This window comes from Battus philenor, unplaced genomic scaffold (genome assembly GCF_028537555.1).
Source record: "Battus philenor isolate CCGP_79_NKW_IND1 unplaced genomic scaffold, ilBatPhil1.0.hap1 SCAF_1, whole genome shotgun sequence".
NCBI classification, from domain to species: Eukaryota; Metazoa; Arthropoda; class Insecta; order Lepidoptera; family Papilionidae; genus Battus; species Battus philenor.
In genome coordinates, this window is record NW_027181661.1 from 4,486,221 (window position 1) to 4,502,786 (window position 16,566).

A 16,566-nucleotide genomic window follows, 5' to 3' on the forward strand; every position below is an offset into this window, starting at 1 on the left:
ATCTTTTAATGAGGTCATCAAGGCCATACAACTATAAGGTTATGGAAGGACAGAGATTCAGCTTCCGGTCTGTGGTATCATGGACCAGAACTTTAAGCCCTCAGCGGCCATCTGCCAATTCGATGTTACTAAACTGAAATATCTGCATTTTTCTAAAAGTGTAAATGCTACCGCAAAGCGAATAACTTTATAAATAACTTTGCTCCTCAAACCGGAACTTTGAAATTGCGTTATAATTTTATTTCCAATTGCCTCCAATATTTTCTAGGAGGCGGTGATATTAAGAATTTTACTTTATAAATATAACACTTAAAATTTTCTAATCCATAGGGTTAAAAATATCACCGAAACGGTTTTCAGAGGAGATATATTAATGTATTTAACGAAACAAATTATTGCTTTACCCCGCGGTTATCCCTTCAATCTGATTCCCGTTACATCGAGGTAGGGAAAGGGGGAGAGGCTCGAAGTAGCCGTAGTCTGGTCACTCTTGGTGAAGTTAGGTAGAGGGCCAACCCTTAGGCGGCAAAGCCAAGCCGGGTGCATAAGCCCTTATTTCAACAACGCAAGCGGAGTCGCAAGGATAAAAAAATCCAGGATTTTTAACAACGGATACGAATTGGTTTAATTTTTTTAAAATGATTCTTTCATGTAATTATCATTTTAGCAGCAAGACGTCCACTGCTGGACATATGCTTCCCAGAGACCTCCAATAAAACCGTTTGGAATTGGCCTGTTTTCGGTCTTAACACCGTGTGGGTGGATGTCCTACTCTGCGTTTGCAAAAATTTTAACCATACCGAAAAATATCCTAGTCAACATTCACATCTACAAAAGCAACTGTGAATACATATGAATAATTTGCCTCGATTTTATAAAGTACCACTCGCTAGCATATAGCGGGTGGAATTTCTCAAGATCCTTTCTTAGCTGACTTCTACTCGTCGAAAGGAATATTTTTCTTATTATTCTTTCTTTTAGTTTTGTTTGTTTATAGTATTATCGATAGTTAAACAATCAAACGAAAATTAATTAAATGTCAATACTGAAAGAGAATTTGCAGAAATTTTAAAAAACTCTAATGAGATTTTCACAACTACAATTTTTTAATTATATCACATTATTTTTATGAGTGTGAAAGGATTTTTAGATTAATTGAAGATATGATCTCTCTGAATATTATATGGATTAAAATTAGTTTTTAATAATGTTATTTCGATCGACGTAAAAATGTGTGAAAAATTAGTATAATTTCAAACTTATATATATTGTGTGTCCGCGATAGTTACGAAATGAAAATAATTTATAATAAAATAGACGCAATGAATCGACAAAATTATATTTTCCGGAAACTTCCATTACAGCTTAACAGCGAGACGTTTAAAAAAGTAACCTATTGCATTTAATTATTTAAATTAACATCGAACATGTTCTCTGATGCGGTAAAATAACCTTCGGTCCGTAGAGGACTTGTCGTATTAACGCATTAACAAGAATGACGTGAATGAACATCTTGTGTTACGAACATAACATCTACCTTAGCCCTTGGTGACTCATAGAACACGTAGACATACACCCACGCGTCTATTGTGCGATAAGCCGATCCTAACACAATGCAGCGTCTTGTTTAATATATCTCATATTTACTTTTTCATGTGTCTAGGGTTGGATCACATGTTTCTATTCGTAGAAAAAAAACGGATACATAATCCATTACGCGAAGTACATTATAACGCTTTTATATAAATTTGCTTATCTTATATAAATCGCATATAAAAGTTCTGGAAAGTAAAAAAAAATCTATAAAAAATCTATTCATGTATGACTTTGACCTCAATGTTTTATTTACTCGTCTATTCTGTTGGACTTCGACAAATCAATAACTTCTTACAGTACGAAGCTTGTCGGTATATTTTGTATACAGATTGATTGGTTAAAGGAGTTAAGCTTGATGAGGATAAAATACATCTCTTTTGTCAGAAAAAAATTAAAGATTTTACATTCATTTTTACACCCGTCTGTCTAAAACTATACTGGAATAAAACCTACCGACTTGCATAACGTAACCGTTTCCAATTTTGATTTAAATTTAAAATGTCGGTAAAACTACGTCTATTACATTGGGATTGATCATTTATTATTTCGACATTGAGCAGTGATAGCCCCGCGGTAGACGTCTGAGACTTGAGATCGTAGGTCGCGTATGTATTTCACACTTTGTGCATTATTTATATAGGATTGACACTGCTTAAAACCAAGTTTCCAGATGGGTACCAATGTCCTCTGCGTACTATAATACTACACTGTAATCTCATCTTTGTATATCATAATACCGTCTGCCAGGCGTGGCGATTATGATATATCAGCCAAGATATCTTTGGCGTGGACCAATGCCATGCAGTGGGCGTCTAAAGGCTCAAATGACGACTATTTCTACAAGATTACAATATTTAAAGTATTTCTAAAATTATAAAGGTATTCTTTTTGGTTGCTGGGAATCTATTAACAAATGAATAATATTCAGTTCACTTTTAAATTTATATTACCGAAAAACGGAACTGAACATGACTTTCTGAAATACGCGAAAAGTTACACAAATGAAAATTATAAATAAGAGAATGTTACGCCTTTACCTTAAATAAATAGTTACTTACGTTATGTCATCTATGATCTTTGTGATTTAACCTTGAAACATATTTATGACTTAAAAATGTTTGATGTTTGTTGCTTATTTTTATTTTCTATTTGCACGTCTGTATTTGATATCGAGAAACCGTAATATAGGACAGAGTAAAAATACAATAGAGGTTACATTGACAGTTTTGAAAATACCAAAAGTTAAACTAAGTATTAATTTATAACTGTTTTATATATCAGTGCGACCTTCAAACCTGTAAAATCATTGTGAACAGTAGGCCCACTTTCCTGAGGCTTTACCACGGTGTTCACCAACGGGGCCACCATTTCTTCTGAAACTTGAAGGCATAACATATTATATGTTATTGTTTTATTTAAAAAATAAAAGTAATTCCGTGCGGTGCAAAATTGAGATTTTAAACAGGATGATGAACTATGTTGTGAATTTCACAGAATTACACAGTGGTCGTGTATCACTTATAATCCTAAAAAAATATTTTGAGTTTTGAATTTTTGTAACAGAATCACATTTCATCGTGTGTGATTCAATCAACTGAGGTTCATTTCAAAACTATTTCATGGAATCAATCAACGTGACGGCGTATTGAGTAGCGGTCAAAATATATGACGTATCTTTTAATCTATTAGCTTTTTTGATAGATCAAAATCTGACTTTATTACTGAGGCGCAAAGAAAATTGTTAAAATTTTCACGTTTTGAACCCACATTTCTGTTGGTATTAAATTTTTAAGCCAGTATTCGTTTATAAAAATAACTAACGAGAGGATCAATACGTGTAAATATAATTATATAAAAAGATAAGTAAACGGTTATTTTTTCGTACATGATATTTATTTTTTTAAATAATATTATTTAAAAGTTGCCAGTTCTAAAAGATTTGAATGTCACAGACATGTGTAAACAACGCTGCGACTGCTTTGTATTGCAATAAATTTATTATGAAATATTATTTCTCGTGTGAATTGAAAACGTAGATCGACTTTCATTTTATTGTATCGAAATAGAATTTACGTTGTGCACCGGTGCAATGTGTTGGGTTTCTTACAAAACATTTTATGCTTACAGAACTCGGAAGAAGCCTTTGATTTTTAAGTTGAGGTAAATTAAAATGCATAAATATTTTAAACATATTTACTACTAAACTTATTTTACTACAACTTTTTAACATATATTCTACCAAGAATGTTAATTAAACAACGGCACTCGTATATTGGTCATCGCAAATCTGACAGCCTCGGTGACATCTCCTGTCAGTGTCAACTCTTTCTTGATGTTGCCCGATAACCATTTTTCTCTCACATATATGAAGAGATCATTAATTTTTGATTAAAATGTGCGGGAATGAATCTCTGATTTTGGTGATGATATTTTCTTAATATTGCTTAATTTTGGCACCATAGAGGATTATTTTAATTTTGATAGGTTGATTTTTGAATAATTTTCAAAATTTTGTTTGAAAATAATTATTGATGTTTTCACCGAAAATATTTACTCTTTGTCTGTTTCTTTTTTCACAACGAGCTGCGAATAAAATGACTGTTAAACAGAAATATTACCTATACATAAAACACCATCATATTTACAATTTTTGGAAAAGAGAGTTATAAAGAAGCTGGTTTTATTTTTTCATATTTTTCTATTGAACTGTAGTTAAATATATATAAGTGTATAACTGGATATATATAATTGAATTGTGTGATGTTAGCAACTATCTGCCCAATAACCCTTACCATTTAAACAATTTTTTTGCTTGATGTTTATTAACAATGTTGAAATACAAACGTAATAGCTTTTCTTTAAGGTCGATAAGTTTATTTCATCTAAAGATTTACTTACACGCAGATATTATATATTTGTTATAGGGCATTTTATATTTATGTTTATGGCGTTTTTGTTACTATAATTATAAATTTAATTTGCGTATTATAAGTATACATAAAATATGTCTATACATTAAATACAAAACGATTTACTTATTTTCTAACGCTTCACTCATTTACTATGTTTGAGTAACAACTTGTCATAATTTTATATAAGTGTTAATACCTAACTTTCGCCAAAAACCGTGTGAATGCGCCGGTGACAGTTATCATTTCAATGAGAAACTTACATATTAAATGACAGATATGGATTGTAATTGTGAAAAGCATTGCTTTTTATAATTATTAAAATTTACGTAAACAAAAGGGTTAAATGTTAGTACTTTTAAATTCACAAGTGAATAAATGTTTATTTTAAATTAAAATCTAAATCAATATTCCATCAATCAGCTATGAATTAAAAGAGTTCATAATATATACGATTTTCCACCAATAAACGTCAAGTCAAAATAGAGTTATATGGAAATGATTCTTATATTGTTATTACACCAAACAAAGAGAAATACACCAACAAAGATGTCGCATACTTTTGGAGCTTGTTTAAAATTCATGATGCAATAAAGCGTGGGTGGGCTATTTGGATCGATATTATAGTGATGCGGGAACTCGCTGGATGTGGGCGGTACAAGTCCAGCAATCCAGACGGTCTTTGGGGAAAATCTACGTCATGCAGTGCGCCGCGTTCATCGCTTGAGAGAATGAAAATAATGAAATATAAAAAATAGAATAAAAAAAAATGAGAAAGCGAATATAAGAAGAATTTTCGGACACTATTTACGGCCACGCAAGACAATTTTATAAACTGGACATTTAAAAAAAATTGACTTAACAAAGTAAAATTACCAAAAATTATATCACAGTTATGTATTAAGTTATTGTGATAAAATTTTGAAAAATATATTGAACGTAAAAGATTACTGGACCATAAAATTTATTTACAGTTTATTACTACATTTTACTTTATGCTTAATAAACTCTTACATCGAGTGCTTCCGAAGGTACCGTACGCCCAAGGAAAGTGCGGTATGAGGAGGTCGAAGAAAAAAGAGGATAAGCGCGGAAAACTAACAGAATGGACTGACCGATGCCTCATATCATCGCAAGCGGTTTCGTTAGCTCCTTATAATACTAGCCTTGCAGCTAAAATTATACAATTAAAACAAAGCATCTTAAATAAATTTGTGCAAACGTTGTCCTTATTTTTTCAGATGATGATAATTCTAAAGAATTTAAATACACTTTTAAAAACATGTCAAATAATAACAGTATAATTAAAATTTATTTGGAATGAAAACTTTATTTTTGGACGATGAGAAGAAAAACTCGATTTGATTGAAATTGTTTGATATATTCATCACCACCAGCCGTAGGATATCCAGTGATTTAAAGTGAACAGCTTGAAGATGTCTGCTCCACGCATCTTAGGACGACCTTTACTTGTTTTTCTATGCACCACGAGAGAGGACAGCTTACGTTGCACTTACTCTAGAATGTCTAAAACGTCATAATCTCATCTCACCTGCTTAAATCTGTCAGTGCACGAACGACAACCAAATCAGTTTTAAAACGCGACGTAGTGCCTCACGCATTTGCGACTCAAACCAATCGTCTTCCAACTCTGGAGAAAAGATTCAAATCATTATCCATGAATCTGGTATATATCGATTAGTCAATACAATACGTCAGGCGACGAATAAGACTTAGATTTTTTTGTTATTTATTACCTCATGGATTTCAAATGCGCGGGCCATTAGTCCAAGGAAGTTATAAAAACCAGAAAGCCTAACTGTCCAGAACCAATTGAATATAACCAGCTTAAATCTTATTAGTAATATTTGTCTAAGAAATTAAATAAAAATAAAACGTAAATCAAAAGCTGTAAAGTACAATAACTCGTTTTATATAAATATATTATGTAATTTTATTACTATATCTACACTGATTTTTTCTTATTCGTTCGATACATTTTTACAAAAAATATTTATTTTATTTTATCGGTAATAGGTCGTTACTCAATAAAATTTACATAAATTATTACGAAGAACGCTACGTTCAATGATACAATACAATAAAATATAAAATCCTTTTAAAAAACTAACAAGCAAGAATTAAATTTGTGTTTCGTGTGCCGGGATTTTCAGAAGCTGTATCAAAGAAAGTTACATTAAAGCATCAATTATCCGGCTCCGGGAATGATTGTTAATAACAACATTAAAACTAAAGTGTAAATCTTTCGTAGGATGTCAAAGCTGCAAGGTTAAGCGGATAACAACTCTTTTTAAATAAATACTTAAATAAATAAATACACGTATAAATAAAGTATATAAATATATACCTGTATGCTATATCTAAATGATATGGTACATACGTATACATATAGTACTTACATGTATACTATATATACATATATACGAGATATCTATATCATTACATTTAGTCTTTAAGTATTTCTCCAGTGAGTAGTGGTAGCTCAGCAGTAGAGGACTCAGTCTTGCGATCGTAGATTGCAGTTTTGATTCCCGGGACAAAATCTTGTATAAATCACATATTGATTATATGGTATTGTTACTGCTCACGAACAAGTTTTCAGTGTATGGGAAACAGCATACTAAGCGTACCATAATATAATACTGCGATCGCTAACTCACCTGCCAAACGTGGTGATTATGGTATATCCCCCCATAAATATCTTTTGTGGAGGCCTATATCTTGCAGTGGATGTATGGCTCAAACGACGATATAAAAGTAAAGGATATATTATAATTTGTATGAATTATAATCCACTACCATAAACATCAATAGTTTATACCTTCAGAGTCAGCCGTCACGTCGCGTCGCCTATATCTATTAAAATCAGATATCACAATTAAACGCCAGCATTATTAGAACTATGCTACGAAATATTTCTTGCTCTACTTATTTGTGTATTATTAGCAATGCAGCCTTAATTATTAGGTTTACTTCATGTAAATGGATCTCATACACCCTTGTTATCTCTGTCATTATTGAGATACGTCGAACTCACAGAAGCGGAGGCAAATCAGTGGGGACGTTTACACGACGTCGCCATAACAAAGCTCTGCGACCTTGAACCATTCACTTTATCCAAGATAATGTTTCATCATAGCGTGGTAATATTTTTATATACAGTAGCTAAAGTTTTTTTAAAAAAAATACAGTACTTTAGTACCTGCATTAGGATATAAAAGAGATAATAACTAAAAGACATTAATAATTTATTTTATAGGTAAAAGCAAAAACAAAAGGGAAGTCTTAACATATATTTATATTACGCATAATAATTTAAAAATATAATTTTACAAGAAATTAAAGAAATGGGTAAATAACATATTGTAAAAACAGATATAAAATCAACGAGAACAATAGCAAAATCCTTTACTTATATTCCAATAGACTGGAATCAAATATCTTTAAAACACAAAAGATACCGGCAACTAACCACATGTGTGCGTTGAGAAATGGGGAACGCAAACAATAGCCTAAATGTCAACGCAAAGAGTTTTTATTCTGCCTTTGTATAGTACATTTAATAGAGAAACACGCCATAAATACTTTGTGATTAAGTTTCTGGAAATATTCTCCTTTCCACAAGAATCTTCAAAGTATCAATCATCGGAATAACTTATTAGTCGATTCGTTATTCTTAGAGATTAAATCATTTATAGCGAGCCATTGTATGCGTCATAAATATAATGTCAGATTTAACCAATTGTGTAGGTTTTAGAATTAAATTGAATTCAAAGATGCCATTATTCGACGTTTCAGCCTGTAGACGCCCACTGAAAGGCATATGTATCCCTAAAACATATCTGCTTGGCAGGCGGGTTGGTGATCGCAGTGTGGTATTATGGGACGCGATTACTGTCCACTACTATTCTCTGCATATCATTTATTTCCTAATAAGCGCACTTAGCATTCAAAAAGAATACCTTCATAATTTTAGAAATAGCTTAGACATCGATATCTTGAAGAAACAGTCGTTATTTGGTCCTTTAGACGTCCACTGCATGGCATATGCCTCCTCTAAAGATATCTTTCGTAAGATATACTATAATCGCCACGCTTGGCAGGAGGTATTATGGTAAGCAGAGATGAGATTACAGTGTGGTATTATGGTACGCTAAGAACGCTGTTGTCCATTCTCTGGAAACTTGTTTGTGAGCAGTGGTAATATAATTAATGCGCAAAGTGTGATGCCTGAAGTTAGATTCGGGATCTACGATCATCTCTGTCTTCTACCGTTGGGCTCCAACTGTTCCTGCTGATGCCATTATTAGTTAATTCAATATGACATTAAATACGTGGCTATGAGGAATTCAAACGCGACTCTCGAAGAGTCCACAACTACCTCAGTAAATAATTTTTGTGATCACTTCCACTAAAGCTTTTTATAAAGTAAATATAGACCAATTACTTTTATTATACCTTTAAAAATCCAATTTACTATAATACTAAAATCTAATTAAATCGTCACCCTTTTTAGTTTTTTGCGCACAGTTTTATTGCATTTATACCGGTCGGTATGTATTACTTCGGCTACTTAAGTATCGAGCTTGGTTTGGAACTTACGTGAAAGTTTTTTTTATTACTAATATTTTATTGAAGTTGAGATGTATCCCCTCTGTCATATATGAATACACGTCAGCTTACTCAAACTTATTTAACATTTTTTGTACTTAAAGTAACAAAAAATATTCATATGATTTATAATAAAACAAAATTAACTTTATTTAACTATCTAAAATGTTACAAAAAATGCTTTTAAAACGTTTGAAAATTAAATGTTATCCAATGTGAATTATTTAATACCTCTCAAGAAATACATTCAGAATAATACATTGAGGAATGTCAAAAACGAATATTGACTAAATTATTTAGGTTTGGTTAGATAGGAAGAGGAAACTGGTCGATGAAGAAAAACGTCAATTCTTTGTAATGTGGCTACCATGAACCTGCTACGTTGTCAGCTTGGAGCATCGTACTCAGCCCTTTTTCCTAAAACTTTTCGTCCACACGACGAATCTATGAAGTGATGAGAAGATACGCTTCTATTCCGTATAAGGATCTAAAAAAATGCAAAGGTGTGTTTGTGTTGCAACAGTATTTTAAATTATTTTTCTCAACAACCTTTGTTCAAGTTCAAGTTCAAGTTCAAGTTCAAGTTCATTGTTATTAAATTTTCAGCAGTATTCCGTACGAATACTGGTATATTGCATTGCAATTTCTTTTTACTAAAGTAATTCTCTAAGGGGCGTCTCGAACTTCGCATGCGTTATTTATTCAAGTTTTATTTTCTCGAAGAAACGAGTAACTTAGATTGCAAGTAGCTCCCGTCCTGTTATTTAATTTGTAAAATTTCAGGTAATGAACGAAAAACAGAAATGATTAAAGTACCTGAAAGTAGAATTGCAACTTGCGAAAGTGTAGAGTTTTATTTAATATAATTACCATGATTTTTCAAAACAACATTATTTTAATTAATATAAAAAAGTGTATAAATTTTTATTTTTTAAAACTGTAGAGTTGACATTGTTATTAGACGAAACATGTATCAACTAATCGGATCCTGTTTTTAGCCGTGAGATGCGAAACCCTTTCTTGATTTATTTTAATGGACAGACAGCCGCGTTAAAGTAGTTGGAAGGCGCTGGATACGAGCTGCTTCTAATCGGTCCTTTTGAGAATGTAAGCAAAAGGGGGTTAATATCCAACTGTGGACATTTTAGGGCTGAATTGACAATGATGTCGATTTGATGTTATAACTCGCGTTTTATTATTAAATTATATTTTATTTAAGATGAAACTTTAAGGAAATTTTACAATTCAATTCGTGGTTTATTTTTTTTTACAAACATCTTTACGTATTCAGTTTGTAGAAGCACTGTGTAGGTGAATTAAAATCTTAATTTATTCGCCACTTTGACGATTCATTTGCTAGCCTTAGCTTAGTTGTTTATATACACATACACTTTACACTACACTGAGAGTACTAAAGACTTATAATTATTAACCGAAGTATTAAGAAATCAGTGAAAGAATTATATGAATCAGAATATATTATGAATAAGAGTATAAAAACAAAATATTTTTCTTAGTGTATTTTCACTTAATGCTCCAATGATGGTTTGGGTGAAATTTAAACATTGTCATTTATCTAAGTAATATTCATAACACTCTCTTCAAGAACATATCCGTTTTATTAGGTTTTTGGTAAAATATATCACGATCACATATAGAGACCGAATCGACTTCAAACAAGGAAAATCAGAAGAATTGCTTTGCTACGGACTACCCATAGATGATTGAAGGTTCAGTTAGTAATGACAGCATAGTAGAAATTAGCCACAGAATATACAGAGGCTGGCATCACAGGTCTGCTGCCTCTGCGGCCATAGTTTTAATTGTGCGTCAAGTCATGTTCGTTTTGTTCTTATGATATTTATATCATAAATATACGAATAAAAAAGTCCTGTGATTCGATATCGCCTTATACAGGATGCATAAAAAATCTAACCATTAACAAGGCTTTGTGTTATGTCGACGCTGGCTTATCCACGTTTACTTTTTCTTATTTCGCCACGTGGTAAAATACGTTCAATGGTATCCGTATTTTTTATAATTGATCCTAAGATGGATATTTATAGAATTCAAATTTGCGTAGACCATTATGATATGACAAAATAGTTTAAATTATTAATTGTAAAGTTATTCCTTATAATATTTTTAATTGATTAAAAATTAGTACATTGTCACAATTGTGAAAGATATGTTTTTCTAAAATTGAAAAAAAATTATTACTGTTAAATTTAAACTGAGTTAGATATCACTTTATTTTTAATTATATTAGTATTGATATAAATAAAAAAAATTGTTGATTTAAAATCCAAATTTGTAACAAGTTGACTGGAATTTTAACTCGAAAAATTGCTTGTAAAGTGGCAGTGGAAGGGACACACGGATCGTGCGGTCTTAGCTCGTTCGGGCTTAAAGGTCTCTAAGGTAGGCTTCTCACCCGGTTGACCGACGACATTGTTAAGGTCATGGGAAGACGCTAGACGGCTAGCGCAAGACCGGTAATCGTGGCCATTTTTGGTAACGGCCTTGTAGTGATACAATGTAGTGGGCGTCTATCAGCTTATATAACGATGATGGTGAACAATTATAGATTCATCACTATAAAGTTTTTGCCCTGGTTTCTAAACAATCTGTAAAATAAATATACGATTGTTTAAAAACGGGATCCAAATTTTTACGGTTATTCTACTGTATAAATAATGAGCGAAACTTAAAAAAAAACGAAGTTACTGTCGGCATCTGTCGGCTGATATAATAACATTGATTATGAAAAAGGTTGCCCGTGTGAAGTGAGGGGATTTCACAGTTAGCAGTCAGAGTTTGCAGACGAATGATACATGTTGTATTAGTAGTACGAATAATTAATTAAGAGATTCCCGTATGCGCGACCTTTACAAATAAAGTTACCCCTTAAAGTGTGTTTATTATGTCAGACCTCGAAAGCTGTCGTCAACTTTGCGTTCATATAATACTTCGGAATGTAAAAACGTGTAAATAAGTAGGAATACAATATTTGTCTTCATTATCATTATTTTAGCCATAGGATGTACATTGCCAGACATAGGTTTATTCCAAAGATTTTCAATGAGCCAGGTTGGAAATAGCATGCACTCAGCGTTTTCCGATGACCTTAACAAAGTCATCTGCCCACGTTATCGGCGTCCTACGCCGTACTTGCCGACTCGTAGTCTATCTTAGTTACTTAAAATACCTTCTCGAAAAACGATAGATCGATTTCAATTACACCTAGGTTGTACATAATAGAGGTACTTCATACGTGTAGTGTTGACTTTTGTTGTTACACTTTTAATTCGATTTTTTGTAATGTAATTTTTATTTTTGGTAAACTTAATATAAATAAAATTACTTTTATGCGTTATTGAAATTTCTTTAATCATTGTTTTCTTAAGAAAGTATTCAATAAACATAACTAATGAGCTACATATATACTTTAACTTTATTAAACATTTTAAAATCATTATTTGTTCGTCGATTAAAAACTAATATTTATATGGTAGCCTTAAAGTTATCAAGATAAGGATATAAGGAGTTAGAAAAATCGATATATATATATATATTATACACGATTATTGGTTTTATATTGCACATGTATAAAAGGTTGAACGTATAGATCTTTTTCTCTTTTTTTTCAGCCGATAGGTGCCTACTGCAAGGCATATGTCTTCCCCAATGATCGTTACGATGACAAAACTTGCGCTGCTCGAATCTAGTGTCTTCGTTCTTCCATCTAGTGGGGAGCCTATCCTATATTTCTGCCGAGCTTATCCTATCCTCATTTGCTGTTGCTGCAGGTACACCCTATACAATTATCAAGATTTCTGGTTCTGGAATCTGGTTTCGGCAATAATGAATAACGTAATGATAATATAGTACCAAAACTTTTATTGCAATTTTTATTGGTCTGTCGCCTTTTAATAAGATAATCAATAGAAAATAATTGGAAATAAGTGTAAAAGCCATGTGCTCTTTTGGCCTGCTTATAATATTTTAATCTACAAAACTGTAATATAGTCACTTATACCAAAATAATAATATATAATGGCAAACAGAAAGTGCGTTATAAAGATGTGGTAACAGTAACAGTAATGACATTTAGGTCATGTTGAGTCACGAAAGCTGAGTCGATGCAGCGGTAATTCAAAACTTGTTCAATTAACGCGTGTAAATACCTGTTGATACAGTAGTTTACATTGAGTGGGCACCAGTTTCATTTCATTTTATATTTGCGAAATGCTAGCGGAATTATTTTTATCCGTTTTATGTGATTCATCTAGTCTTCCAGACAAAACAAAACAAATTAAACTAATGCACTTTTGTTGACGAAAGGTTCTAATTAATTCGTTAAGACTTAAGTTATTTATATAATTTAAAAGCATCGTTAGCAAATGCAACCTAAAAGCTTTTCTTTAATATAAAGAGAACTGAAACCTGTACTTTCATTTTTTTCCTACTTTAAAATCGTCTCATAATTTTTTATTCTTTTTTAGTTTGTAGAAACAGGATTAGAGTGCCTTTCCAAACATAGCCGTATTACACTAAAATTATTATCTGTCTATGTAAATGAATCTCCAGATATAAATGTGAAGAACGAGAACGACAAGACCAATAAGTCTAATTTGTTATTCATAAGCAAAGAAAAGTTTTTATAACTATTTTGGTAGAATATTACCTCAAAAAGAAAATGGAAAACAGTGAAAAAAAAGAAGACAAAACTGTAACATTCTATTCTCTGTTGTATTTCTCGTTGATATTTGACCTCATCTAAAATCATATAAAGACGTGGTAGGATGTAATCTGAGCAGTGGTAGCCCGGCGGTGGAGAACTGAGCCTCGTAATCGTAGGTCTTGAGTTCGATTCCCGAAGAAGTCCCACGACTTGAAGAGGACGTTTGTGGGCTGAAAGTATTGGCGTATAATCGAACAAAAACATATTGTATCAAAAATATTACAATGATAGTTGTATTTTAGGACTTTTAATTAATGATATAACCACCTAAATATTATATATTAACATACACACACACACACGCACGCTATATATATATATATATATATATATATATATATATATATATATGTGTGTGTGTGTGTGTGTGTGTGTGTGTAGGGAGATCGCTATAGTGTGACCGGAACCGTTATATTGCACCTTCTGAAAACGCGGCGAGGGGGAACTGAGAGTTGAGGTGCACTAACGGAATGGAGCGGCCGATACTTTCCTCCATCTCGTCTGGCGAATAGCTAAGACGCGGTACAGCGGTTTCGGAAGCACTATAGTTTAACTTGAATTCCAAAAAGGTCTTTGATAAGAACTCGAAAATTCGTTAGTCAAGCTATGTTCAGTTATATTCGAGTGCTACGAGCTCATTGCTACGTGTCTGCTACGAACGGCTACAGAGTGCTACACAATTTATGAACTTTTAATATTTTTCGTCGTTACTCCAATATCGAGTACTTTAGTTAAAATTACATGGAAAATTTGTATTTCAATCTACTCTGTACCTTAATGTATATAAATTTTTTATATTTCACATTTGGTAACGTATCATCTTACATATATAAAAATTGATCTATAAATATGTTGATAAGTACAAAAGTCGAGAAAGGCACGAACTAATATCGAAATTTTTAATTATTTTGTAAATTTTAAAAGCGACGTTGTTAGAGCCCCCACTAGGCGGACTGATGACTAAGTTAAAGTTGCGGGTATCGTAAGATCGGAGGCCGGAGATTGAAAAGAAGAAGATTCATATCATTATTAAAGTTTTGTCGTTTAAAAAACTGAAAAAATATTCTTGTATTACATCGTTGTTTATTATTAAGATCGACGAATAATGTGGTCGTTATGAAATATGTAGTTTTTATTTATTTTTTTCTATTGGATTGCCGGTAAAAAACTTATAACAATATGAAGTAGGTTCGGACAGCAAGTGTATCCATAAATATAATCCATATACTTACATTACAAAAACATTAAGATTAAAAATTTCTGCTCAGTTTTTGGCGCATTTATTTAGTTTACTTATTAAACCCACTCAACAAAGAGAGCGAGATGATTTTCATGACTAGATTACATAGTTTTTATTTTCTTTGCCATATTTATTACTTAAGTATATTAATTTTTTTATTACACCGATTGCCATGATATGGACCATGATATTATTGTACCATATTTAAGTGAATATTATGTGTTTGTTTGTTATTAGAGTATGCACCAGTTTTAATATTTGCTGAAATGTATTTTTATTTGCTAGTGTTTTTTTTATGATGAGACAGTAGACGTGGCGTAGTTAGGCTGCCCATTAAGTAGATCGACGACATAGTCAAGGTATTAAGAAGTCACTGGATGCTGACAGGGCAAAACCGGTTAACCTAGCGGTCGTTGTCTATGCCTTGCATTGGCATTTATCGGCTCACATAATGATGATTATGATGTCTGTGTGTCTAAGAAATATATTAGTCAATGATAGACGTTCAAATTTTAAAACAAAGGGTATCTTTTACAACTTCAATTATGAGCTAATTCAGTCTTTTAACATTACTGTCCGTATTTAGTAGTTGTATAAACTTTGAAAGCTTTATGGTATAGTAAGCTCAGCATGCAATAAGCTCACGTTATGAGTTGTGTTCATATTTCATTTTAGTAACATTTGATTGCACGCACGATGTAAGTGGAATATTTTGAATAATGATCGCGTAATTTGGTTTATAGATGGACCACAAATACTCAGCTGATATTCATTACTATTGCTAATTTTACATTTAGGTAGATGAATATATTTACTGTTATAGCCGTGGGCGTTTTATAGTCTTTTTCCACGCCTATGCAGGTTTTTTTTAGAAATTAAAGTGTTTTAAAAATATGTTTATTTATTTATTCTTTATATACCGTCAATATAGAATATAAAAAATTAACGATATTAAATAGACAGAATATTAGGTCTAAATGGCAATCTCACTGCAAACAGCGATTTATTACAGACATCAGATGGACTTGGTTATTAGGGAAAATACATCGTGATCATGAAGAAATAGAAAAGGTTGGAAATGAATGTAAACTATCTCGTTTATCTCGTCGTTGTACTGTATTTTCAGGTATCTCAAGCGTTTATAACTGTTACGCGTATATTTAGTAGCGACGACGCATTATGCTGTAATAAATAAAATGTAAACAAATAATTTTTAAGTCCTTTCTTTTGATATCTATCGCATTGTTTATAGTATTTTAAATATTATTGTTGAATTGTATCAATCCTGAGAGATATTAAAAAGTTTGCTTGTAAGAAATTGAACTGAAACTAATTCAGTTTTGTAATAAGTTAAGGTAGTTCAAAAAAAACTAGAACCCGATATTTTGCGTACCAAAATGAAAACACGTTTTGTTTGCTTGGAAAATTGACATGAGACGAATGCC